Raw genomic sequence first — 25,479 nt, 5'->3', positions numbered from 1 at the left:
TTTTCTACTTGACAGGGCTGATGACCGTAGTTTATGCTGTGGAAGATGAGCTCCCCTCCATTATTTAATGGCGACCAACAGGTGTGTGTGTTCTATATCTTTGTGAACAGGTTCAGAGGTGTGTGTTCTATATCTTTGTGTGTGTACTGTATATGTTACTACATATATTCTATATTCTCACTCATTCATTAAACTATTTATGAACAATATAGTCCTCCAATATTCTGCATGTAGTGTATCAGTAGCACATTGAATATGTAAAATGTGCATAATGCGTTTGTTTTACCTAATGGGCTTTGAAAAGGAAACCTAAACTTTCATTAAATCTTTAAGGCTGTTTGTCTTGGTCCGTGTGTGGTCATGGTGTCTGGTGTCCAGATGAGTGAGAGTGTCTCTAACTGTTTAAATGTCCTGGGCCCGGTTTCCCGATAGCGATGGAACTTAAGCTTACGAGTGTGTTAACGATGCATCGTTCCTAAAACGGCCGAAGAACTCACATGCATTTCCCAAAATACCAGATAGGGAGAACTTTGTTGTTGGAGCAGGTGTCGATACTGATAGGATCGAAAGAAATGCAATGCTGAACTCAGATCAGCTTTCTCCAGTCAAATCTTACCTTAACATTAGAATTATACTGACGAAGGATCAGCGCCTATTATCACCTACATGGCTGCAAATATTGCAGCTTATTCTAATGCTTATATAAGGGCACAATGCAAGACCCAAATGCAGACGCAGGAGGTAGATGGTTGAGCTCCGATATTTATTATGACAAAAGGGGTAGGCAAAAGGCAGGTTGGGTACAGGCGAGAGTTCATAAACCAGGTCAGAGTCCAAATGGTACAAGATGATAGGCAGGCTCAAGGTCAGGGGTAGGCAGAGTGGTCAGGCAGGCGGGCTCAGAGTCAGGACAGGCAAGGGTCAAAACCAGGAGGGCGAGAAAAGAGCGACTGGGAAAGCAGGAGCTAAGAAACAAAAACACTGGTTGACTTGACAAACAAGACGAACTGGCACAGAGAGATGGGAAACACAGGGATAAATACACCGGGGAAAATAAGCGACACCTGGAGGGGGTGGAGACAAGCACGAGGACAGGTGAAACAGATCATGGTGTGACAGCTTAGCCTACCCTATAATAATGCACTAAATTACAGATTTGGCACATCATTGTGCACATGTTGTTGTTTTTTTTACAGACAGTAGCCTACAATTAGCAAAATAGAACTCAATTGATGAACATGAAATTTATTTAAATATTGAAAAAGAGCGACCTGGCTTTACATGTTGACCTGTCTGTGACCTACTGACACTGCCCCCAGTTAGAGGGGAATAAGGCAAGAGTTGACACACACATGAACTTTATTAACACACACAATAACTTTATTAACACACACAGGAGATGTACACTACTGTTCAAAAGTGTGCGGTCACTTAGAAATGTTCTTGTTTTTGAAAGAAAAGCTCATTTTTTGTCCAGTAAAATAACATCAAATTTAACAGAAATACAATGTAGACATTGTTAATGTTGTAAATGACTATTATAGCTGGAAACGGCTGATTTGTTATGTTATATCTACATAGGCGTACAGAGGCCCATTATCAGCAACCATCACTCCTATGTTCCAATGGCACGTTGTGTTAGCTAATCCAAGTTTATCATTTTAAAAGGCTAAATGATCATTAGAAAACCCTTTTGCAATTATGTTAGCACACCTGAAAACTGTTTTTCTGATTGAAGAAGCAATAACACTGGCCTTCTTTAGACTAGTTGAGTATCTGGAGCATCAGCATTTGTGGGTTCGATTATAGGCTCAAATCGGCCATAAACAAAGAACTTTCTTCTGAAACTCGTCAGTCTATTCTTGTTCTGAGAAATGAAGGCTATTTCATGCGATAAATTGCCAAGAAACTGAAGATCTCGTACAACGCTGTGTACTACTCCCCTTCACAGAACAGAGCAAACTGTCTCTAACCAGAATAGAAAGAGGAGTGGGAGGCCCCGGTGCACAACTGAGCAAGAGGACAAGTACATTAGAGTGTCTAGCTTGAGAAACAGATGCCTCACAAGTCCTCAAATGGCAGCTTCATTAAATACTACTCACAAAACGCCAGTCTCAACGTCAACAGTGAAGAAGTGACTCTAGGATGCTGGCCTTCTTAGCAGAGTTCCTCTGTCCAGTGTCTGTGTTCTTTTGCCTATCTTAATCTTTTCTTTTTATTGGTCAGTCTGAGATATGGCTTTTTCTTTGCAACTCTGCCTAGAAGGTGACTGGAGTCTCAGACAATTTTATGGGCTTTCCTCTGACACCGCCTATTATATAGGTCCTGGATGGCAGGAAGCTTGGCCCCAGTGATGTACTGGGCCATTCGCACTACCCTCTGTAGCGCCATACGGTCAGATGCCGAGCAGTTGCCATACCAGGCGGTGATGCAACTGGTCAGGATGCTCTCGATGGTGCAGCTGTAGAACCTTTTGAGAATCTGGGGACCCATGCCAAATCTTTTCAGTCTCCCGAGGGGGAATAGGTTTTGTCGTTTGTTTTTCTTGGTGTGGTTGGACCATGTTAGTTTGTTGGTGATGTGGACACCAAGGAACTTGAAGCTCTCAGCCTGCTCCACTACAGCCCCGTCAATGAGAATGGGGGTGTGCTCGGTCCTCTTTTTCCTGTAGTCCACAATCATCTCCTTTGTCTTCATCACGCTGAGGGAGATTTTATTGTCCTGGCACCACACGGCCAGATCTCTGACCTCCTCCCTATAGGCTGTCTTGTCGTTGTCGGTGATCAGTCTACCACTGTTGTGCCATCGGCAAACTTAATGATGGTGTTGGAGTCGTGCCTGGCCGTGCAGTCATGAGTGAACAGGGAGTACAGGAGGAGCCCCCGTGTTGAGGATCAGCGTGGCAGATGTGTTGTTACCTACCCTTACCACCTGGGGGTGGCCCGTCAGGAAGTCCAGGATCCAGTTGCAGAGGGAGGTGTTTAGTTCGAGGGTCCTTAGCTTATTGATGAGCTTTGAGGGCACTATGGTGTTGAACGCTGAGCTGTAGTCAATGAATAGCATTCTCACATAGGTGTTGCTTTTGTCCAGGTGGGAATGGGCAGTATGGAATGCAATAGAGATTGCGTCATCTGTGGATCTGTTTGGGTGGTATGCAAATTGGAGTAGGTCTAGAGTTTCTGGGATAATGATGTTGATGTGAGCCATGACCAGCCTTTCAGAGCACTTCATTTATTTATTTTTTTACCTTTATTTATACAGGTTTTTCTTATTGAGAAAAAAAATTTCTCCAAGAGAGACCTGGTCCAATAGCAGCAGGGGGAACAATATTTCAGACAAAACAACTTACATACACTAACACAACATTAAACAAAACTATAAACACACATACAGTACAACAAAAACATTTTACGTTAAAAACACGAAAGTCTTGACTAAAAACAGCTGGCCTAAATACAATTACACTATTCTATGATATATACATCGATCAAGTGTTTAAACTCCATCAACGAAACTAGATCACATTTTAAAATGTTCAGGAGAGAGTTCCAGACCACGGAGCTAAGTAACTAAAACTATTTCTACCATGACCTGTTCTAATTTTTGGTACTGTTAGAAGCAAATGAGAATGGGACCGTAATTGATATTTATTTACCGACCTGACTAAAAAAGAACAGATAAAATGGCATTTTACCCAATATAGCCTTATAAATCAGTGTATACCAGTGTTTAAGCCTACGCAAGGTCAATGACGACCAGCCAACAGCGCTGTAGAGATCACAATGATGTGTTAGATGTTTTTGATTTGTAATGAACCTGAGGGTTGCATGATACACTGAATCAAGTGCTCTCAGGGTAGTGGCTGAGGCCTGCATATATATAACATCACTCAAATCTAAAACCGCCAGTAATGTACATCGTACCAGCTCCTTCCTGGCCTCAAAAGAAAAACCTTATGCCGGTAATAAAAACCTATTCTCATCTTGAGCTTCCTTATCAAGTTCTCTACATGCACAGTGAAGCTCAGCTTATCATCAACCCACACACCCAAATATTTGTACACTTAACTTGCTCTATACTATGTCCAGCCAATGTAGCAATGACATGATTTGTAACATGCCTGGCATTTGAAAATACCATGCATTTTGTTTTACCCAAATGTAGAACCAGCTTTAAATTATACAGATTCTGTTGTATGATGTTAAATGCTCTTTGGGCATTTTCAAAAGCTTAAGATAAACTACTACCACTTGAATAAAGAACAGTATCATCTGCATAAAAATGGACATCCGCTGTTTCAATAAGATCCCCAAATGTTGTTGATATACAAAATGAGCAACAGTGGGCCCTAAATAGAACCTTGCGGAACACCTGAGCACAGCTCTATGGACTCAGATTTACAGCCATCCACCATTACACATTGTGTACGATTTGATAGGTAATTTATAACCCAATCTTGAGCATGACCAATAATTCCACAACATTTTAACCTTGCACTAACACACCATGGTCCACGGTGTCAAAAGCCTTCGACAAATCAATAAAGACAGACACACAATGTAACTTCTTATCAAGAGCACAGTGGATGTCATTTAAAACCTTCAATGTTGCTGAAACAGTGTTGTGGCCAGACCTAAAACCTGATTGCATTCCATTTAAGATGTTGTTTTCTTGGAAGTAGGTCTTTAGCTGCCTACTAACTAAGTACTCCAGTACCTTTGACAGTACAGACAATTTTGATATGGGTCGATAGTTATCAAGTAGCGAAGGATCTCAACCTTTCAGGAGAGGCAGTACAAAAGCAGATTTCCATAACTTGGGGATTTCCTTAACATCAAGCGTGAGGTTAAAAATACATGTTAAGGGGGAGCAATGATGTCTGCAGCTAGGTGTAGGAAGCGGGGGTCTAGTTCATCAGGGCCACAGGATTTTCCCCCATCAATTTCTTTCAGGGCTTTACACACTTCTGTGGTGGTATGTAGACAGCTACGAAAACTACAGATGAAACTCTCTAGATAGATAGTGTGGTCTACAGCGTATCATGAGATACTCTACCTCAGGCGAGAAAAACCTTGAGACTTCCTTAGATATCGTGCACCAGCTGTTATTTACAAAAGGCCTCTTTTTCTACGCCTTCTCTTCACGCAAATGGTGGGGATCTGGGCCTGTTCCCGTGAAAGCAGTTGGTAATTCACGTCGGGCTCGTCGGATTCATTAAAGGAAAAAAAGGATTCTGCCAGTTCGTGGTGATTAAATCGCAGTTCTGATGACCAGAAGTTATTTTCGGTCATAAGAGATGGTAGCAGCAACATTATGTACAAAAGAAGTAAAAAAATAACTTACAAACAATGCAAAGAAACAAGGAAAAAAAACAATTGTATAGGAACATGTAAAACGTCAGCCTCCTTCTCCGKCGCCATCTTAACTGTATGGAGCCATTAACTAAAAAGAGGGGTTCTACTAAGCTAACATTGTGAATTGTTTTAAGATGGTCATACCATGGATCATTTAGCTATTTATTTTGGAATTTTATGACCCCTCTACGTATAAAAAAAAATTATTTTGACATTTGATATATGGAAAACAGACAGTCCAAAGAAATCATAAGGAATAATGTTTTGAAGTGTCTGTCCTATAAAGTGTCTGAGATATAAGAAAACTAAGGAAATAATTGTGTTTTTTGGATACATATTTAACCCCTTTTTTTGGGGGCACAAAAAGTCCATTCATTTTTTTTACCGGTACCAGGTTACCTTCAGACGAGGCCCGTGGCAGTTGTGGATGTGGTAGAACAATACGGAGAAAGTCTTGTGTTCATGATAGTCTCCCCATTCCATAGAATGGTCATGTTAGTTTGTAGGCCAAACCATTCTAACCACTTTTGTGAGAAGACCGATTTTCGGGATGTCTCCTGGTCTGACAACAGTGCTGTAGCTCTGCCATATTACACCGCAGATGCGGAAGGCCGGTGTAGGCGGATGCGGTGGATTGAGACAGATATCTCTAGAGTAGCCTTTCCTGCAGTCATAGACCAAAAGGGCACTCTTTGGCCTCATAGGTGGAATGTTATGAATATTTTTCATAATTTCACAATTAATAAAGATTTTTTTTAAATCAACAACGAAAATCCGGTGTTTCTATGTGAAACAGTTTTGTTTTATTTCTGTCTTCTGTGATGTATAGAAATTGTAATATTGGGATGCAAACTCAAAATTGAATACATTTCAACTCTATATCTGACATGGTACAGGTGTCATATTTTTTTTAAAGTCCATAATCATGTGTGTAAGGTGTATACTTTTGTTTCAAAGTAGATTTGTTTAAGATTAACTAGAATCACTCTGTGTGATCATGATTTAGCCCACTGCTGTAAAAGGTTAAATTGACCGATTTAAATTTTTTATTACGTTTTTTTTATTACATTGATGCACGCATCTATAGACTCTTAAGGATTTTAAACTCTGTAACTGTTTTAAAGTCACCATTGGCCTCATAGTGAAATCTCTGAGTTTCCTTCCTCTCCGGCAACTAAGTTAGCAAGCGTGCCTGTATCTTTGCAGTGACTGGGTGTATTGATACATCTTCCGAAGTGTAATTAATAACTTCACCATGTTCAAAGGGATATTTTCACATCTGCTTTTCTTTACCCATCTACCAATTGGTGCCCTTCCTTGCGAAGCATTGGAAAACCTTCCTGGTCTTTGTGGTTGAATCTGTGTTTGAAATTCACTGCTCGACGGAGGGACCGTACAGATAATTGTATGTTTGGTGTACAGAGATGAGGTAGTCATTCAAAAATCATGTTAAACACTATTATTGCACACAAACATATGTGACTTGTTAAGCACATTTTTATTCCTGATAATTGTACCTAGATAGACTTACCTAGATAGTTTCCCTTGTGTATCAAGAATGGTCCCCCACCTAAAGGACATCCAGCCAACTTGACACAAGTATGGGAAGCATTGGAGTCAACATCGGCCAACATCCCTGTGAACGCTTTCAACACCTTATAGAGTCCATGCCCTGACAAATTGAGACTGTTCTGAGGGCAAAAGGGGGTGTAACTCAATATTAGGACGGTGTTCCTAATGTTTTGTACATTCAGTGTGCGTGGGGTATAGAGATTTTATTTTATATTTAACTAGGCAAGTCAATTAAGAACAAATTCTTATTTACAATGACGGCCTACCAAAAGGCAAAAGCTCGGACGGGAGCTCGGATTAAAAATACAAAATAAATTAAATAAAAATATAGGACAAAGCACACATCACGACAAGAGAGACAACACAACACTACATAAAAGATCAGGTAGTCATTCAAAAATCATGTTATTATGTGATTTGTTCAGTAAAGTTTTACTCCTGAACTTATTTAGGTTTGCTATAACAAAGGGGTTGAATGCTTATTGACTCAAGATATTTCAGCTTATCATTAGAAAAACACGAGTTGACTTTGATATGATGTGGTATTGTGTGTATGCCAGTGACAAAAAATCTAAAAATTCAGGCGGTAACACAACAAAATGTGGTAGAAGTCAAGGGGTGGGAATACTTTCTGAAGGCACTGTAAAACTAGCTGAAACGAGCCACCTACGATTCCCCACAGGGCAGCTTCTTGTTATTGTTGCTAGCTATTTGGCCATCCAGAATCATAACAACATGGACTTTTGCTCCATTGAAGCCTGCGCATCGTTTGTGACATTGTCAGTTAACCCGTTTATTAAACCGTTCGGGCTTTACAGATGTTTTTGTGAGAAGAACCGTTTTCTGATATGTGGACTACAGAGAAGGGTCCACTCCCTTCTGTCTGACACAGAGACTGTCCTATGAAATGGTTCCTGGTTATCTCTAGGGGTTATCATGGGTGTAGTTCAGAAAACTACCACCAGACCATTCTAAAACACCTTCTTTACCCTCTTTGAGGATAATACAGTGCCACCGACACGGCCCGCTACCATGGATTATGGGCCTCCCCCTCCCCTTCTCCGTGGCCGAAAGTAAGACATTTAAACGTGTCAACCCTCGCAAGGCTGCCGGCCCAGACGGCATTCAAAACCACGTCCTCAGAGCATGCGCAGACCAGCTGGCTGGTGTGTTTACGGACATATTCAATTGCTCCCTATCTCAGTCTGCTGTCCCCACATGCTTCAAGATGTCCACCATTGTTCCTGTATCCAAGAATGCAAAGATAACTGAACTAAATGACTATATTCCCATAGCACTCACTTCTGTCTTCATGAAGTGCTTTGAGAGACTAGTCAAGTATCATATCACCTCCACCTTACCTGCCACCCTAGACCCACTTCAATTTGCTTACCGCCCCAATAGGTCCACAGACGATGCAATCGCCATCACACTGCACATTGCCCTATCCCATCTGGACAAGAGGAATATCTATGTAAGAATGCTGTTCATCGACCATAGCTCAGCATTCAACACTATAGTACCCTCCAAGCTCATCATTAAGCTTGAGGCCCTGGGACTCAACCCCGCCCTGTGCAATTGGGTCCTGAATATTCTGACAGGCCGCCCCCAGGTGGTGAAGGTAGGAAATAACATCTCCTCAACACTGGGGCCCCACAAGGGTGCGTGCTCAGCCCCCTCCTGTACTCCCTGTTCACCCATGACTGCGTGGCCATGCATGGCTCCAACTCAATCATCAAGTTTGCAGACGACACAACAGTAGTGGGCTTGATTACCAACAACGATGAGACAGCCTACAGGGAGGAGGTGAGGGCACTCGGAGTGTGGTGTCTGGAAAACAACTTCACTCAACATCAAATCAAATCAAATGTATTTATATAGCCCTTCTTACATCAGTTGATATATCAAAGTGCTGTACAGAAACCCAGCCTAAATCCCCAAACAGCAAGCAATGCAGGTGTAGAAGCACGGTGGCTAGGAAAAACTCCCTAGAAAAGCCACAACCTAGGAAGAAACCTAGAGAGGAACCAGGCTATGAGGGGTGGCCAGTCCTCTTCTGGCTGTGCCGGGTGGAGATTATAACAGAACATGGCCAAGATGTTCAAATGTTCATAAATGACCAGCATGGTCAAATAATAATAATCACAGTAGTTGTCGAGGGTGCARCARGTCAGCACCTCAGGAGTAAATGTCAGTTGGCTTTTCATAGCCGATCATTVAGAGTATCTCTACCGCTCCTGCTGTCTCTAGAGAGTTGAAAACAGCAGGTCTGGGACAGGTAGCACRTCCGGTGAACAGGTCAGGGTTCCATAGCCGCAGGCAGAACAGTTGAAACTGGAACAGCAGCACGGCCAGGTGGACTGGGGACAGCAAGGAGTCATCATGCCAGGTAGTCCTGAGGCATGGTCTTAGGCCACCGGATAAGACAGGAGATATACTCCAGATACAACAGACTGACCCTAGCCCCCCGACACAAACTACTGCAGCATAAATACTGGAGGCTGAGACAGGAGGGGTCAGGAGACACTGTGGCCCCATCTGATGATACCCCCGGACAGGGCCAAACAGGCAGGATATAACCCCACCCACTTTGCCAAAGCACAGCCCCCACAGCACTAAAGGGATAGCTTCAACCACCAACTTACCATCCTGAGACAAGACCGAGTATAGCCCACAAAGATCTTCGCCACAGCACAACCCAAGGGGGGGCGCCAACCCAGACAGGAAGACCACGTCAGCGACTCAACCCACTCAAGTGACGCACCCCTCCTAGGGACGGCATGGAAGAGCACCAGTAAGCCAGTGACTCAGCCCCTGTAATAGGGTTAGAGGCAGAGAATCCCAGTGGAGAGAGGGGAACCGGCCAGGCAGAGACAGCAAGGGCGGTTCGTTGCTCCAGAGCCATTCCGTTCACCTTCACACCCCTGGGCCAGACTACACTCAATCATATGACCTACTGAAGAGATGAGTCTTCAGTAAAGACTTAAAGGTTGAGACCGAGTCTGCGTCTCTCACATGGGTAGGCAGACCGTTCCATGAAAATGGAGCTCTATAGGAGAAAGCCCTGCCTCCAGCTGTTTGCTTAGAAATTCTAGGGACAATTAGGAGGCCTGCGTCTTGTGACCGTAGCGTACGTGTAGGTATGTATGGCAGGACCAAATCGGAAAGATAGGTAGGAGCAAGCCCATGTAATGCTTTGTAGGTTAGCAGTAAAACCTTGAAATCAGCCCATGCCTTAACAGGAAGCCAGTGTAGGGAGGCTAGCACTGGAGTAATATGATAAAATATTTTGGTTCTAGTCAGGATTCTAGCAGTCATATTTAGCACAAACTGAAGTTTATTTAGTGCTTTATCCGGGTAGCCGGAAAGTAGAGCATTGCAGTAGTCTAAACTAGAAGTAACAAAAGCATGGATGAATTTTTCTGCATCATTTTTGGACAGGAAGTTTGAAAAAAGCAAAGGAGATGATCATGGACTTCAGGAAACAAGAGAGGGGGCACCCCCTTACCCACATCGATGGATCAGCAGTGGAGAAGGTTGAAAGTTACGTTCCTTGGCGTACACATCACGGACAAACTAAAATGGTCCACCCACACAGACAGTGTTGCGAAGAAGGCGCAACAGCACCTCTTCAACCTCAGGAAGCTGAAGAAATTTGGCTTGTCCCCTAAAACCCACAAACTTTTACAGATGCACAATTGAGAGCATCCTGTAGGTCTGTATCACCACCTGATACGGAAATTGCACCGCCCACAACCGCAAGGTTCTCCAGAGTATGGTGCGGTCTGCACAACGCATCACCGGGTGCAAACTACCTGCCCTCCAGGACACCTACAGCACTCGATCTCACAGGAAGGCCAAAAGATGGCAGGACAACAATCACCCGAGACACTACCATCCAGAAAGCGAGGTCAGTATAGGTGCATCAAAGCTGGGACCGAGAGACTGTTAAACAGCCATCACTAACACAGAGAGGCTGCTGCCTAAATACAGACTCAACATCATAGGCCACTTTAATAAATGGATCACTAGTCACTTTAATAATGCCGCTTTAAAAATGTTTACATATCTTGCATTACTCATCTCATATGTATATACTGTATTCTATACCATCTATTGCGTCTTGCCTATGCCGCTCGGTCATCGCTCATCCATAAGCTTCCCACAATAAGTTGGGTGAATTTTGGCCCATTCCTCCTGACAGAGCTGGTGTAAGTGAGTCAGGTTTGTAGGCCTCCTTGATCGCACACGCTTTTTCAGTTCTACCCACAAATGTTCTATAGGATTGAGGTCAGGGCTTTGTGATGGCGACTCCAATACCTTGACTTTGTTGTCCTGAAGCCATTTTTCCACAAATTTGGAAGTATGCTTGGGGTCATTGTGCATTTGGAAGACCCGTTTGCGACCAAGCTTTAACTTCCTGACTGATGTCTTGAGATGTTGCTTCAATATATCCACATAATATTCCATCCTCATGATGCCATCTATTTTGTGAAGTGCACCAGTCCCTCCTGCAGCAAAGCACCCCCACAACATGATGCTGCCACCCCCGTGCTTCACGGTGGCATGATGTTCTTCGGCTTGTAAGCCACCTTTTTCTCCAAACATAACGATGGTCATTATGGCAAAACAGTTCTATTTTTGTTTATCAGACCAGAGGACATTTCTCAAAAAGGTATGATTCGTCCATGTGCAGTTGCAAACCGTAGTCTGGCTTTTTTATGGTGGTTTTGGAGCAGTGGCTTCTTCCTTGCTAAGCGGCCTTTCAGGTTATGTCGATATAGGACTTGTTTTACTGTGGATATAGATACTTTTGTACCTGTGTTCCTCCAGCATCTTCACAAGGTCCTTTGCTGTTGTTCTGGGATTGATTTACACTTTTCGCACCAAAATACGTTCATCTCTAGGAGACAGAACGTGTCTCCTTCCTGAGCGGTATGACGGCTGCGTGGTCCCATGGCGTTTAATAATTGTATACTATTGTTTGTACAGATGAACGTGGTCCTTCAGGCATTTGAAAATTGCTCCAAGGATGAACCAGACTTGTGGAGGTCTATATTTTTTTTTCTGAGGTCTTGGCTGATTCTTTCGGATTTTCCATGATGTCAAGCAAAGAGGCACTGAGTTTGAAGGTAGGCCTTGAAATACATCCACAGGTACACCTCCAATTTACTCAAATCATGGTCAATTAGCCTATCAGAAGCTTCTAAAGCCATGACATCATTTTCTGGAATTTTCCAAGCCGTTTAAAGGCTCAGTCAACTTAGTGTATGTAAACTTCTGACCCACTGGAATTGCCATACAGTGAATTATAAGTGAAATAATCTGTAAACAATTGTTAGAAAAATGACTTGTGTCATGCACAACATAGATGTCCTAACCGACTTGCCAAAACTATAGTTTGTTAACAAGAAATTTGTGGAGTAGTTGAAAAACGAGTTTTAATGACTCCAACCTAAGTGTATGTAAACTTCCGCCTTCAACTGTATTCTTATTCCATTCCTTTACTTAGATTTGTATGTATTAGGTAGTTGTTGTGGAATTGCTAGATTACTTGTTAGATATTACTGCACTGCCGGAACTAGAAGCACAAGCATTTCGCTACACTTGCATTAACATCTGCTGACCATGTGTATGTGACCAATAAAATTTAATTTGAAGCCTTTTTTGAAGTTGTGATAAAGTTTCCCACTCCCTGATGTCATCCAGCAAGGATTGACATTGATGCTCATTGTGTTTTTGTTTCCAGAAACTCATTTGTCTCGGTTATAATACCTATGAAGGCAGGTCACATACTGTAGTTGTCATAGTGACGGGGAGTTAGTTACTCGAGGAGGGTACCGGTCCAGGTATAGCTCTGGCTCTGTGCACCTGAGGAGGTGTCGGTGCGTTCATTCCACAGTTACAGAGCATAGCCAAGGAAGAAGAGAGAGTAAAGTACCTTCACATCACCATGCCTATGAAGAGTGATGTAGCAGCGATGATGGAGGATGGTGAGTTGAGATTCAGAATGTCAGTGGTAAATGTTTTAATGCTCTGGCTTTGAGGTGAATTAAAGCCTTATATGGGATGCAAATGGATGACAGGTATCTTACCGGTTGAGCAAGGGGCTAGTAACAGAAAGGATGCTGGTTCAAATCCCAGAGCCGAATAGGTGAAACATCTGTTGATGTGCCCTTGAGCAAGGCACTTAACCCAGACTGCTCCATGGTCGCCGTCAGTAATGGCTGATCTCTGGCCGTCACCCCAATCTCCGAGGGTCTCTCAGGGGGAGTAGGATATGCAAACAACAAATTTCGCATTTACGTGTATAATACACACTTGTGAAATAGGACAAATGTAAGCACCCACCTAATTATTATTAAATGCTAAAATCCGTGTAAACTCAGCAAAAAAAGAAACGTCCCCTTTTCAGGACCCTGTCTTTCAAAGATAATTCGTAAAAATCCAAATAACTTCACAGATCTTCATTGTAAAGGGTTTAAACACTGTTTCCCATGCTTGTTCAACGAACCATAAACAATTAATGAACATGCACCTGTGGAACGGTCGTTAAGACGCCTAAGCGGCACTACAGGGAGACAGGACGGACAGCTGATCGTCCTCGCAGTGGCAGACCACGTGTAACAACACCTGCACAGGATCGGTACATCCGAACATCACACCTGCGGGACAGGTACAGGATGGCAACAACAACTGCTCGAGTTACAACAGGAACGCACAATCCCTCCACCAGTCCTCAGACTGTCCGCAGTAAGCTGAGAGGCTGGACTGAGGGCTTGTAGGCCTGTTGTAAGGCAGGTCCTCACCAGACATCACCGGCAACAACGTCGCCTATGGACACAGATCTACCGTCGCTGGCACAGACAGGACTGTCAAAAAGTGCTCTTCACTGACGAGTCGCGGTTTTGTCTCACCAGGGGTGATGGTCGGATTCGCGTTTATCGTTGAAGGAATGAGCGTTACACCGAGGCCTGTACTCTGGAGCGGGATCGATTTTGAGGTGGAGTGTCCGTCATGGGCACACCAGTACCAATATCTCTTCTTGCACATGATCATCTGATGATTTATCACTCCAGTGTTAATCTGCTAAATTGTAATTATTCGATTTATTGCCTACCTCATGCCTTTTGCACACATTGTATATAGATTCTCTTTTTTTCTACCATGTTATTGACTTGTTTATTGTTTACTCCATGTGTAACTCTGTGTTGTCTGTTCACACTGCTATGCTTTATCTTGGCCAGGTCGCAGTTNCTGTGTTGTCTGTTCACACTGCTATGCTTTATCTTGGCCAGGTCGCAGTTGCAAATGAGAACTTGTTCTCAACTAGCCTACCTGGTTAAATAAAGGTGAAATAAAAAAAATAAAAAAATGGTCTGGGGCGGTGTGTCACAGCATCATCGGACTGAGCTTGTTGTCATTGCTGGCAACCTTAACGCTGTGCATTACAGGGAAGACATCCTCCTCCCTCATGCGGTACCCTTCCTGCAGGCATGACAATGCCACCAGCCATACTGCTTGTTCTGTGCGTGATTTCCTGCAAGACAGGAATGTCAGTGTTCTGCCATGGCCAGCGAAGAGCCCGGATTGAGATCCCATTGAGCAAGTCCTGGGCCTGTTGGATTGGAGGGTGAGGGCTAGGGCCATTCCCCCCAGAAATGTCCGGGAACTTGCAGGTGCCTTGGTGGAAGAGTGGGGTAACATCTCACAGCAAGAACTGTCAAATCTGGTGCAGTCCATGAGGAGGAGATGCACTGCAGTACTTAATGCAGCTGTTGGCCACACCAGATACTGACTGTTACTTATGATTTTGACCCCCCCTTTGTTCAGGGACACATTATTCAATTTCTGTTAGTCACATGTCTGTGGAACTTGTTCAGTTTATGTCTCAGTTGTTGAATCTTGTTATGTTCATATTTACACATGTTAAGTCGCTGAAAATAAACGCAGTTGACAGTGAGAGGACGTTTCTTTTTGTGCTGAGTTTAGATACATTTTGGGTGATTTTGGTCAGCTAAGAGATGTCTGAATGAGTGGTGGAAATGTATTTGTTTGTGTTGTCATTCAGTTGGAACCGAGATTGACGGGGATGTGAGTAACAGTGAAGGTAAGTGGAGATGAGTTCTCACCCTACCCGTATAACACGGAGCTTATAGTTGTGTCTTTCTCTGTGAATAAGGCAGACAACTATTGACACTGGTTGTTAGAATTGAACTGATATTTTTAAAAGCTTCAGCTCTAACTGTATTAGTGGGGGTTTTTACATGCTGAAAGTGTATATTTTTGCTTGTGTGTTTAAGCTGTTGTGTGTTTGTGTGTGTGTGTATATACAGACGACACCAGTCGAAGGGGTGGGAACAGAAGACCGGCGGCTGATAGAGGAGGAGCCCGCAGCAGGGTCAAAAAGCCAGCCAGCGAGGATGAGGATGATGAAAAGGAGGCTCCCAGAAACCGCAGAGGAGCCAATGAGAAGAAGGCCACTAAGTCACGTGACGGCGACGATTACAGTGAGGATAATGCCCCCAAGAGGAGACGAGGAGGAGCAACAAACAAAAAGAAAGGAGGAAAGGCCCAGGACAGTGATGGTGAGAAGGGGAACAAGGGAAAGAAGAGGAGACCAAAGTTAAGAAAGGATACACCAAGGGGAAGGGCAAAGGAAAGGAGAAGGAAGATGAGAAGGAAAAGAAGAAGAAAAAGAAGAGAGCAGGTATCTTGGATGGAAATCAGGACCCCAAGCGATAGTGTGATGACCTTAGAGAAGATTCTAAACGTAATACTACACAGCACAGGAATCAAAGTAATGGGTCAAATACATTATTTAAGTGTATTATACAGTATTTGCCAGAGGTGGGACCAAGTCATTGTTTTACTAGTCACACAAGTAAGTCCCAAGTCAAGACAGTCAAGTCCGAGTCAAGTCAAGACCATCAAGTATCAAGTCAAGTCTCAAGTCCTAAACTTTGAGTTTCGAGTCCTAAAGTCATAATGTGCTCTTCACCAAGTGTAATACCATTTCATATTTTAATAGTATATTAGTATAATAGTATATTAATAGTATATTAATAGTATAATAGTATATTACGTTTACGCAAATTATGAATGCTTTTAAAATATCTATATATTTATTGCTTTCCAAATAAACGTTATATTTCCATGGAAATACATGGGTAGCCATGAGAAAGACCCCCCCCCCCCCCCCCAATAGTGATCGACTATTGAGGATCGCTATGGGGCGCAATCGGGCGAAGTAGGCTTGTACACAATCGCCCAACCTTAACAGACACACACACACACTCTGTGTGGTTACAGTAGGCTAACGTATGTCAATGGTTTTAGGAACAGCAGTAACATCAGGCAGGATTTAGGCTACCAACTGGCTAGCCAGTTGTAGCTCAATCTTGGGTGCAATGATCAAGTTCCCGCACTGACTGACTGTGTGGAGGTTCATTGATTTAACGTTCCTGTCACGTTCGCTGGAATAAATGTCGGACCAAGGCGCAGCGGATGTTGAGTTCCACATTATTTATTAGAAAGTGAAACTTAGCAAAGACAAAAATACAATAAACTAACAACGAACCGTGACTACAGAGATGCTACGTGCAATAACTCAAAACAATATCCCATAAACCAAGGTGGAAAAAAGCTACCTAAATATGATCCCCAATTAGAGACAACGATTACCAGCTGCCTCTAATTGGGAATCATACACAATCACCAACATAGAAAAACAAACCTAGAACCCCACATAGAAATAATAAAATAGACTAACCCCCCAGTCACGCCCTGACATACTCTACCATAGAAAATAAGGACTCTCTATGGTCAGGACGTGACAGTTACTTTATCCTACATGATACACCAGTAAAGTAATAAAATATATAGCTGTCGGCTATATTAGCCACGACTTACCATTCTTTGTGCAGCTTCAAATGTTGAACAAAGTTGGAAATTCTTGCGCCTCTTTTCTTCCAGCATGTTTTGCAAGTTGCAATCAGTTTTTTGTTGATACAGCGTCGCCTTTTATCCGAAAATGATAATTTTGGGTATCATCTTTCCAAGGGCTCCATCTGAATTCACCCGCCGACGTTCCTCTGCACTGCCACGCACAACTTTTTCTCAGCTGGCACAATTTGATTGGTTGCTGTCCGATTCAAACTGTAATCCGTAAAATGAAGAGTTGATGCGCTGCACACTTTTTTAATAGCATCATTTTTTATATTTGGGCTTGGGGAGGGTATCAAGTCCAAGTCAAGTCACAAGTTATTGGTGTTAAAGTCAAAGTCGAGTTGCAAGTCATCATATTTGTGACTATAGTCCAAGTCATGTGACTCAAGTCCACACCTCTGGTATTTGCTAAAATAGGATACAGCCTGAATTTAAAATGGATTAAATTTAGATTTTTTGGTCACTGTCCTACACACAATACCTGATAATGTCAAAGAGGAATTATGTTTTTCTAAAAGTTTACAAATTAATTAAAAATGAAAACTGAAATGAGTCAATAAGTGTTCAACCCATTTGTTATGGCAAGCCTAAATAAGTTTAGGAGTAAAAATGCACATACAATTATCTGTAAGCTCCCTCAGTCGAGCAGTGAATTTCAAACACAGATTTAACCACAAAGACCGCAGGGAGGTTTTCCAATGCCTCGTAAAGAAGGGCACCAATTGGTAGATAGGTAAACAAACAAACAGACATTGAATATCCCTTAGAGGATGGTGATCCCTTTGAGCAAGTTATTAGTTACACTTTGGATGGTGTATCAATACACCCAGTCACTACAAAGATACAAGCGTCAGTCCTAACTCAGTTGCCGGAGAGGAAGGAAACAGCTCAGCGATTTCACCATGAGGCCAATGGTGACTTTAAAACAGTTACCGAGTTTAATTGCAGTGATAGGAGAAAACTGAGGATGGATCAACAACATTGTCATTACTCCACAATACTAACCTAATTGACAGAGTGAAAAGAAGTAAGCCTATACAGAATAAAAATATTCCACAACATGCATCCTGTTTGCAACAAAGCACTAAAATAATACTGCAAAAAAAAGTGGCAAAGCAATAAACTTTTTGTCCTGAGTACAAAGTGTTATGTTTGGGGCAAATTCAATACCACACATTACTGAGTACCACTCTCCATATTTCAAGCATAGTGGTGGCTGCATCATGTTATGGGTACGCTTGTAATAGTTAAGGACTGGGGAGTTTTTCAGGATACAAATAAACGGACTGGAGCAAAGCACAGGCAAAATCCTAGAGGAAAACCTGGTTCAGTCTGTTTCCACCAGACACTGGGAGATTAATTCACCTTTCAGCAGGACAATAACCTAAAACACATGGCCAAATCTACACTGGAATTTCTTACTAGGACGGTAAATGTGGCCGAGTTACAGTTTTGACTTAAATCTACTTGAAAATCTATGGCAAGACCGGAAAATGGTTGTCTAACAACCAGTTTGACGGAGCTTGAAGAATTTTGAAAAGATAAAATGGGCAAATGTTGCACAATTCAGGTGTGGAAAGGTCTTAGAGTCTTGCCCAGAAAGACTTACAGCTATAATAGCTGCCAAAGGGCTTCTACAAAGTATTGGCTCAGGGGTGTGAATATTTATGTAAATTACATATTTAATTTTAAATATATTTGCCAAAATGTCTAAAAACATATTTTCCCTTCGTCATTATGGAGTATTGTGTGTAGATAGGTGTAGAAAAAAAAGTCATCCATTTTGAATTAAGGCTGTAACGGAACAAAATGTGGAATAAGTCAAGGGTTATGAATACTTTCTGAAGGCACTGTATTCCCACCCATAAGTGAGAAACCTACATGCCAAGTATAGACCATATTGTGGTCCATGAGCTAACTGTCTGTCTGTCTGTCTCTGTCTGAGAGCAGCAGTCCATCGTGGATGAGCAGGAGAACCAGAAGGATGAGAACATCCACCTGAGGAGGTTCCTGCGTGTGCTGGCCAATGTCATGATCATCTGCTGCCTGGAGGGAAGTGGCTAGCTCATCTTCTCTGTGGTGAAGAGGTTCCAGGAGTTTGCCAACAGGGACGATCTGAGCTGGTACAAGAAAAACGAGGTAATGCTTGGAGAATGGCGTTGATGTCAAGTACATTCTTTCAAACCAATAGAATGTTTATTTTTTGAAAAAATGTATAGTGATATTATGTTATATAGATGTAGGATCTTAATTTGATCACCTGTTGCAGGATGTTTAAAAAGGCTTCAGAAGTTTGTAATTTCCACTTCGAAATTTCAGACTTCATTTTCCCTTACACAAAACGTATCAACCCCTACAAAAATGGCCATTAATTTTCATCCACATAATGTTTCCTGTTGATGCAGGATTATTTTCCTGTTGTAGCAAACTGGCTCAAATTAATATCCTACATCTGTAATAGTGCAGCCTTCTTTTTTATCTCATTCATTACTGACTAAACAAACTTCCCTCTCTTTCATCACTGACATATTTTGTATCATATGGTGTTGTGTAAAGTGGTGGTGTAGTGGGGAGATGGTATGATTCCTGCCATGGTTCCTCTGTGTAGTTGGAGCTCATCATGTCCCTGTTGGGCCTGGTGTGTCCTCCCCTGTTTGAGACAATCGCTGAGCTGTAGGAGTACCACCCCCAGATCACCCTCAAATGGCAGCTGGGGCGCATCTTTGCCCTCTTTCTGGGAAACCTCTACACCTTCCTATTCACCCTATTTGATGAGGTCAAAAATAAGGTACTGTAAGGCTGCCTCTGGCTGCTTCAGGCTACTACCAGACCTCTTGTTTATCTTAAATTAATATTAAGAGCTGGATTACAGAATGTTTATTCCTTTTTGGGATAATATGAAAGAGTAAAAGAAAAGGATAAGGTTTTATAATGGGATGGGACTGATATTCCTCATAGCGATGCATTGTCATTGGGGTGAAAGGGTAGCGCATAGTAATAATGACCTGTGATTTGATGGCTTCCTTCCACTCAACTTGAGGTGTCCATTAGGAATGCGTCCATCTGGGCCCAGAAGGAATACTAACTTCACCCTCCGCAACAACTACACGGATGCCACCCCACCCCCCACGACCACTCTGATGTCATCAGGGGGCCATGCTGGGAGACCGCCGTTGGCATAGTAATGGAACCTTACTGATATCCTCATCTCTGGTATGTTCATTGTTTGTGTTGTATGTACTGTACCTTTGTAAAGCGTGTGTGTTGTTCATCATGTGACAGGAGTTTGTGAAGCTGACCGTGTCAGACATCCAGGTGACCTACCTGACCATCCTGATTGGTGACTTTGCGCGGGCTGTCATTGTCAGGTTCCTCAACTACTGCTGGTGCTGGGACCTCAACGCCCCATATGTAGGTCCTCCAATGGTCATTGTTACAAAGGGATACAGTATATTACATAGTTATGTCTTATTTTGTCTATTGGTGGGGATATTCTAGATTTGTACATTTTTGTTTGAATCACAAGTTTGAATCACTGTTTGTGATAGGGTTTGTAACTCCCTCTGTAGCCATCGTATGGCGAGTTTGACATCAGTGGCAACATTCTTGGTCTGGTCTTCAACCAAGGAATGGTCTGGTAAGAGATCTCTATTTTGGTTGCAGAACTATAGACCTCATGCAGTATATTCCACATCCCTGCAATGACACTGTGTGTGTGTGTTTCAGGATGGGTGTGTTCTATGCTCCAGGGCTGGTATTGATAAACGTCCTGCGTCTCCTCTTGTCCATGTACTACCAGTGCTGGGCCGTGATGGCCACTAACGTGCCCCATGAGAGGGTCCAAATCCAACAACTTCTACATGGGCCTCCTCCTCATCCTCTTCCTCAGTCTACTGCCTGTGGTCTACACTATCATGACCCTGCTACCCTCCTTGGACTGTGGGCCATTCAGGTAACAAACATACACACAGGCTGTTGCTGTTTTTTCTTCAAACAATACAAAACATACACATAAACCGACTGCATACAGACGAACACAAACATCAACGACATCACACCTGCCCACACCCCCATCTCCAGCCCCCACATTACCCTCCGCCACATGGCCTCAAACTGCACCATTTTGTTTCTCTCCTTCCCCCAAGCACTTTCAACATTTAGATAATAAAGCATTTGACCTTTACATTGTGTAAACAACGGAGAACTGGTTGATTTCCAGTGTTTTTTTAAATACCCATCGGGTATCTCACTGCACCCTCATATGCCATGTCTTGAAATATGCATACAAAGGATCAAAAGTAAAGTTACATTGTAATATTTCTGACAGCCGACTTTCTAACTCTGCCCATAAGTTTTGAACTGTATTGCATTCCAAGAAGACATGGATTATTCAGTCATTGTTAGTTTTACACTTAAGACATGACTCTACCATTCTGCTTTAGAATTTGTGAATTTTGTCTCTTGTATCATATATTGTATACATTCGTTTATTAAGCCTACATTTTTGTTTAGTGTAATTTTATTATTTATGTTCCAACATTCCCTTAATTTGTGCCAATACCAGTACTTTTAAAGTCTTGGCTCCAATAGTTTATATTTTCTTCCTAAGATATTGTCAGTTGGATAGGCTCTGTGCAAGGTTTTGGATATTTTACCTGTAATATGAATATCCTTTTTTAAATTTGTACCCCATTTTTCTCCCCAATTTCGTGATTACGATCTTGTCTCATCGCTGCAACTCCCCAACGTGCTCGGGAGAGGCGAAGGTCAAGTCATGCGTCGTGTGAAATATGACCCGCCAAACTGCGCTTCTTAACACCCGTTCACTTAAGCCGGAAGCCAGCTGCACCAATGTGTTGGAGGAAACACCATTCAACTGACTACCGAAGTCAGCCTGCAGGCGCCCGGCCCGCCACGAGGAGTCGCTAGAGCGAGATGAGCCAAGTAAAGCCCCCCTGGACAAACCCTCCCCTAACCCGGACGACGCTGGGCTCAATGTATGCCACCCTATGGGACTTCTGGTCACGGCTGGTTGTGACACAGCCTGGGATCGAACCCAAGGCTGTAGTGACGCCGCAACACTGCGATGCAGTGCCTTGCGTCACTCAGGAGGCCCATGAATTTCCTTTTCTGACTCAACTAGGATTCCCTCAAGATTGCTCTGATGTTCAAAAGATTTCTGATATACATTTTGTGATATGAACATTTTAAGTTACATGTATTTGAAAATATCTACATTGGTCAGTCCAAAATAGCTTTTTAACTCTGTCATGGAAATAAATAAATGTCCTATTAATTTACGGTTTCTATGCCAATTTACGGTTTCTGAAAAGCTGTCCACGGATGGTTCCATAGGGTTGTGTTTTAAGGGAGTGATATTGGTTCTTGTAGAATATGTTTCATTGAAATTGTTAATGTTCTTAGGTTTATCCTTTGAAAACAGACACATGAAAAGGTGGGGTAATTGGTATTAGCTTCTACACCTGCATTGCTTGCTGTTTGGGGTTTTAGGCTGGGTTAGGCTGGGTTTCTGTACAGCACTTCGAGATATTAGCTGATGTACGAAGGGCTATATAAAATAAACTTGATTGATTGATTAGCGAGAATAAATATAAAAACTTTAGGAGCCATTTCATTCTGAAAAGGTTTATTCTACTTGTAAGATGTATGGGAAGATTGTTCCATTTAATTAGATCTGCTTTCATATTGTTGAGTAATGGGATAAAGTTATCCTTATATATTTGTTGTTTGTTGTCATTTATTAAGCATCCTATTTTGTGGTCTACTTAAAGGATTGCTGTAGATCATTAGTTATTATTTTTCCTATTGCCATTATTTTATTTTTTTCACATTCATTTTGTGAAAGTGTCTGATGCCCTCCCAGTCATCCCGTCCCAATCCCTCGGATAGAGCCCCTCTTCACGCTCACCAATAACCACCGTTGAATCTTAGCTATCATGACAAACAAGGAATAATCATGACTCGACATCCTCTCTTAATCTGTCCAGAACTCTTATTCATTTTACAGCACAAAAATAAATAAATCTCTCTTCTCCCTCTCACAAGCCAAACCCATCCCTCTCCACCTCCCCCTCCCAGTTCTCCCCCAAGCCAAGCTTGTCCTTACCTCCCATCCATACCCACCCAAGCTTGTCCCACCCTCCCATTTGTCCCACCCTCCCTACCGCTCAGACACACTTACACCCAGACTTACTCATCCATTCTAGCCAAACTTATACCCTATGCATCCACATACCCATTCTCTCCCACCCTCCTACACATATTCATCATCCCTCACTCTTAAGTGAGCTGGTCTAAGGCATCACAGACTCCTGAACATCTAATCAAATGGCTACCCAGACTATTTGCATTGCCCCCCCCCCCCCACACACACCTCTTTTACACTGCTGTTTGAGCATAAAAAAAACAGGAAGCAGGAGGATGGAGTCATGGTCAAATTTGCCAAATGGAGGATGAGGGATGGGCCTCGTATGTGTTTCTGCGGGTAAAATAAACGTGGTCTAGAGTTTTAGCGCACTTTGTGGTGCAGGAGACGGGTTGGTAGAAGTGAGGTATGACGGTTTTAAGTCAACCTGCTTTAAAGTCTCCACTGAGTGGTTTCTTGTTTGTTTATGGCCCCATACAGTTCATTGATTACCAGAGTGGTGTTGGCATGTGGAGGAATATAGACAGCAGTGATCATTACGGATGAGAACTCTTTTGGTAGATAAAAGGGTCTACAGCTTACCATGAGGTATTCTGTATCAGGTGAGCAAACGTTTGAGATTTCCTTCATACTTGAAGCAGCACACAAGTTGTTATTTATGAAAAAACACCTTTTGATTTCCCTGAAGCCGCTGTCTGATCCTGCATGGAGAATCCACGAGTACTACGTGCATAGCTTCAAATTCCAGCCACATTTCAGTAAGACATGTAATATAGCAGCTTTTCAAGTCTCTACGATAGGAGACCCTTGAACTAAGCTCATCCATTTTATTTTCGAGTGACTAGACATTTGCTAATAGAACAGAGGGGAGCTTCGTTTGGTTCTCTTCTTCACCTTCATTCCAAACAAACATTATCAAGAACGCCTAGCCCTAGCGTCACCATCTAAGTTAACTAGCTAGCTAGGCTGTTGGCTTGTAAAAGACAAAGAAAGCTAAACTCGTTTTTATGAATTGCTCATGCATTTAAATAACTAGGCAAATACACAGCTAATTTAGCCATCTAGCTCGGCTAATGTTGCTAACTAACTAACTATGAGCTAGCTAGATAAGTGTACATTTAAAACTTGCCCAAGACAGTTCACATAATTGTTAATTTAAACAACTTCAGCCAATTGATTAATTACAACATTTTGTTAACATTAGATAGTTAATCCAGAGATTCTTACCTTTGCCTCGATACGGCAGTCTAGTTCAGATCATCATGGCCCTGGTGAGTGATGTGACGCTTAAGACATTCATTTATAGTTCTGAATGATAAGCCTACACGAAACACAGTTCTTATTTGCAGGGTTTCTAAAATCCACAATGGATCAAATGAATGGTGGAAATTTATTAGAACCATTTCCGTGTTTGACCGCTAGGTTTTATGGGTATTATGACTCATACTTCTTCTTCTTTGGTATTATGGCAGTGCGCAAACAAATGTTATAGGTGCATGCTGTCACCTACTGTATTGGCTGTGTATCAGCCTACTATTCTGGAATATGATTTCATTACAATTTGTGAAAATAAAAATGCCCTACCAACTAACCCTACATCCATTAAAACCTCAATCATTATTCCACTACTTTGGCCCCATCTGATCCTACACAGGCCAGCAGCCTGGGAGGACAGGACACTATTGTTCAAAACACCTTGTAACGCTTCTGCAGTAAACTATTGTACACCCAAGCACTTCTCTGCAGTTGCCACCACAAAATCTGTCCTCTGTGATTTACATTCCATTCCTGTGGTACAGTTGACAATGGCCATGAACGCAAAAACAAAAAACCTTACTGAAGCACGTGTTATTTATATCACTCTTTATTAAACTTGTCCTACTCACAGGGATTCTTATAGGATCCCTCACCCTGGACCTATCTTTCTCTACTACTCGCTTCACTGCCTCATCATACGACACTTTCTGCGCTACTCTGATCCTGGCAACCTCAACCTGCCTTTCAACGGACACCTCTGATCTCCAGCACCATGGGTACCCCTGCAGTTTACACTCACAACTTTTCCACTGATACTACACATTCATTTGTCTCATGTCATCCTGCATACTTCTCACATCTAGGAATCTCCCTCCTACACACTGCTACTACATTACCATAAGCTTGACAACTAAAGCCCTCACGGGATAACTAGCACACTAACTAGACTTTGTGGTAAAAACTCTGCATCAAAACTCAGTAGTACAGAAAGTGTATTCTCTATTTCACAACGATCTCCACCAGGTCTGCATCGCACCAAAAAGGGGGCGTTGCAAATCAGGAATCTTCAACTTCAGTTGACCCTCCTCAACACTTAACGCCACTCCAGTTATCACTCCTTTCAATGGTGCCCTGTTCCAGGGGGAAAGCAAGTCACAGTTCTTGTCCCCAGCCACATGGTGC

General features: G+C 42.5%; 2 long non-coding RNA genes across 4 annotated transcripts; one reads left to right on the top strand and one right to left on the bottom strand.

The window, feature by feature from the left end:
* On the top strand, positions 1-22,174 carry LOC111961640 (uncharacterized). Of its 3 annotated transcripts, none has more exons than XR_002877018.2 (8): positions 1-81; positions 15,263-15,636; positions 18,825-19,013; positions 19,483-19,662; positions 19,915-20,055; positions 20,157-20,285; positions 20,423-20,511; positions 20,601-22,174. It is a non-coding gene; the product is annotated as an uncharacterized lncRNA (long non-coding RNA). The 3 variants fall into 3 exon arrangements; XR_002877017.2 differs by having other exon boundaries at positions 7-81; positions 14,998-15,636; XR_011479087.1 differs by lacking the exon at positions 1-81 and adding an exon at positions 12,116-14,173 and having other exon boundaries at positions 14,225-15,636.
* On the bottom strand, positions 18,912-24,451 carry LOC111961641 (uncharacterized). Its single transcript, XR_002877020.2, has 3 exons — positions 24,268-24,451; positions 20,199-20,292; positions 18,912-18,994 (listed from the first exon to the last, which is right to left on the bottom strand). It is a non-coding gene; the product is annotated as an uncharacterized lncRNA (long non-coding RNA).
* Positions 24,452-25,479: the final 1,028 nt, after the last annotated feature.

The sequence above is a fragment of the Salvelinus sp. IW2-2015 genome, linkage group LG4q.1:29 (assembly GCF_002910315.2).
Source record: "Salvelinus sp. IW2-2015 linkage group LG4q.1:29, ASM291031v2, whole genome shotgun sequence".
In the NCBI taxonomy this organism is placed as follows: domain Eukaryota; kingdom Metazoa; phylum Chordata; class Actinopteri; order Salmoniformes; family Salmonidae; genus Salvelinus; species Salvelinus sp. IW2-2015.
This window is presented reverse-complemented; position numbering and strand designations above follow the sequence as displayed.